This window comes from Pongo abelii, chromosome X, assembly GCF_028885655.2.
Source record: "Pongo abelii isolate AG06213 chromosome X, NHGRI_mPonAbe1-v2.0_pri, whole genome shotgun sequence".
Taxonomy (NCBI): domain Eukaryota; kingdom Metazoa; phylum Chordata; class Mammalia; order Primates; family Hominidae; genus Pongo; species Pongo abelii.
In genome coordinates this window covers 67656253-67658813 of record NC_072008.2, presented here as the reverse complement: position 1 = coordinate 67658813, position 2561 = coordinate 67656253, and the positions used below count along the sequence as shown (strand labels likewise).

The following is a 2561-nucleotide window of genomic DNA, read 5'->3' as shown; positions in this document are numbered from 1 at the left end:
ACTGTCTTTTGATTCAGCAGGTTGGAGACACTCTTTCATAAAATCTGTGAAAAGTCATTTGGAGCCCATTGAGGACTATAGTGAAAAACCATATATGTCTCAATGAAACTGGAAAGAAGCCGTCTGTGAAACCACTTTCAATGTGTGGATTCCTCTCACAGATTTAAACCTGTCTTTTGATTAAGCAGATTGGAAACACTCTGTTGGATACCTGAAGAGTCATTTGGGAGCCCATTGAGGCCTATAGTGAAATACCGAATATCCACTGATAATAACTAAAAAGAACATACCTGTGAAACTACTTTGTGATGTGTAGATTCATCTCACAGAGTTAAACCTGTCTTTTGATTCAGGAGGTTGGAAACACTCTTTTTTTTAACATAGTATATATTTTATTAGTTTGTATTGGTACATTCTCATATTACAAAGGCAATTTAAAGGAAGAATCTTCCTTTTGATATTTTAATCAACTGAAATAAGACAAACAGAACTATACATTCATAGAAATCTCATTTGCATAACAAAAAGACAAGTTAAACAACAAAAAAAAGTTTTCCTTTCTCACAGGTGGACATTGAAGTGGACCTAATTCAGTTTTCCTTTTAAAAGCCCCCACAAACAAAAGTAGTTTAAAACCTATTTAAAATGAATAAAAAATTGGTTTACCAAACTACTGGTCTCCAGCACCATTTTCCGTTTTCTGTTGTTTGGATGCAGTTCTTCTTTGTCTGTTTCTGCTCTTGCTCTTTTCACAGGTCCAGTTGCACCATTTTCATCATGTTCATCATCACTAGCAAATTTCGTTTTCTTGCCCTGAAACTGTACTTTTCCTTTACTAGACCCAGGCTGGACAGCTTTATTACCCTTTCCTTTTCCCTTAAATCTACGACCTTTTGACTTCCATTTGTTTAGGGATTCTTGTTGGTCTTCTATTATTTTTTTCAGTTCTTCTTTTTCCACCTCTCCTTCTAGTGCTTCCCAAGTCACTTCTTTGTTCCTTAATTGTAGGTTACCATCATTTGCATCTTTGGCTTTACCCAATTCTTTCTTGGCTTTTTCTTTAAATAGAATTATGCCCTCTTTTGCTCCTCTGACGAAACTTATCCATTTTATTTCACCATGATTTGAGAAAAGTATGTGTAAATCTTCTCTACATGTCTGATCATCTAAATCACCCAAAAATTTCAGCAAGCATCCAATCTTTTCTTCAAGAGATTTCATTTCAGCATCTTCTTCTAACTTTTGTTTTGCTTCTTGCTCTTGTTTAGCTCTTAATTTAGCTTCCACTTTATTTTGTTTCCTTTCTTCATTTTTTTTTTGGCAAAGTAATCATCCTTGAAAAGTATTAGCAGGTCTGTTTCTTTGTACTTCTGGCCAGGGGTCTCTACAAACTTCTTAGCAGATTCAATGCTATCAAACACAACAAAAATTGATCCCTTAAATGCTTTATGCAATGTTCTTCTCATCTGAATATTTAGTACTTGACCTTTATTCTTCTAACCATTCTTTTATGTCATCAAGAGTTGCATCAGTTGGGAAGCCTTTAATATAAACAGATCTGTTTTTTACTTAATTTTTATACTCATCAGTCGCTTCAAGTAGGGGTTTGCTTGGAGACCTTTCTTCTGATTTTAGTTTTATCTTCACTGATTTCCATGAGTTCTGCCTTGGATTTGCTCAATGCTTCCACAATTACATTAAAGTCTGTTTTTAGACAGTTCAACCTCATTTTGATGACAGATTTTGGCCTCCAGGACAGCCATCTTTTAATTATCACCATTTTCAGCCTTTGTGGTTATCTTTAAGGTTCTGGCCCACAGAGCAACGCCACAGGCTCACAAACAGCAACACCAATGACTCCAATTCCCAGTGCCGCTGGCCAGCCTAAAGCGCTCCAAGAAGGTGGGGACCATCGGAAATACTCTTTTTGTAGAATCTGAAAAGGGACATTTGGAAGACCTTTGAGGACTACAGGAAAAAACAGAATATCCCTGAATAAAAACTAGAAAGAAGCTATCTGTGAAACTGCTGTGCAAAGTGTGGATTCAGCTCAGAGAGTTAAACCTTTGTTTTGATGCATTAGGTTGGAAACACTCTGTTTATGGAATCTGTGAATGGACATTTGGGACACCATTGAGGCCTATAATGAATAACAAAATGTCCCCCAATAAAATCTAGAAAGAAGCTATCTGTGAAACTGCTTCACAATGTGTGGATTCACCTCACAGAGTTAAACCTTACTTTTGATTTAGTAGTTGGAAACACCTTGTTTGTAGAATATGGGATAAAACAATTGGGAGCCTATTGAGGCCTAGGTAAAAAACCGAACGTCTCCAAATAGTAACTAGAAAGAAGCTATCTGCGAAACTGCTTTGTGACGTTTGGATTCATCTCACAGAGTTAAACGTGTCTTTTGATTCAGCAGGTTGGAAACTCTTTGTTAGTAGAATCTGCAAAGTTACATTCGGGAGCCCAATAAGGCCTGTAGTGAAAAACAGAATATCCCCTGATAAAAACTAGAAGAAGGTGTCTGTGAAACTGCATTGCATTGTGTGCATTCA

General features: G+C 36.5%; 1 pseudogene; it reads right to left on the bottom strand.

Moving 5' to 3' along the window:
* Window positions 1–670: 670 nt before the first annotated feature.
* On the bottom strand, window positions 671–1729 carry LOC100453317 (lupus La protein-like; annotated as a pseudogene).
* Window positions 1730–2561: the final 832 nt, after the last annotated feature.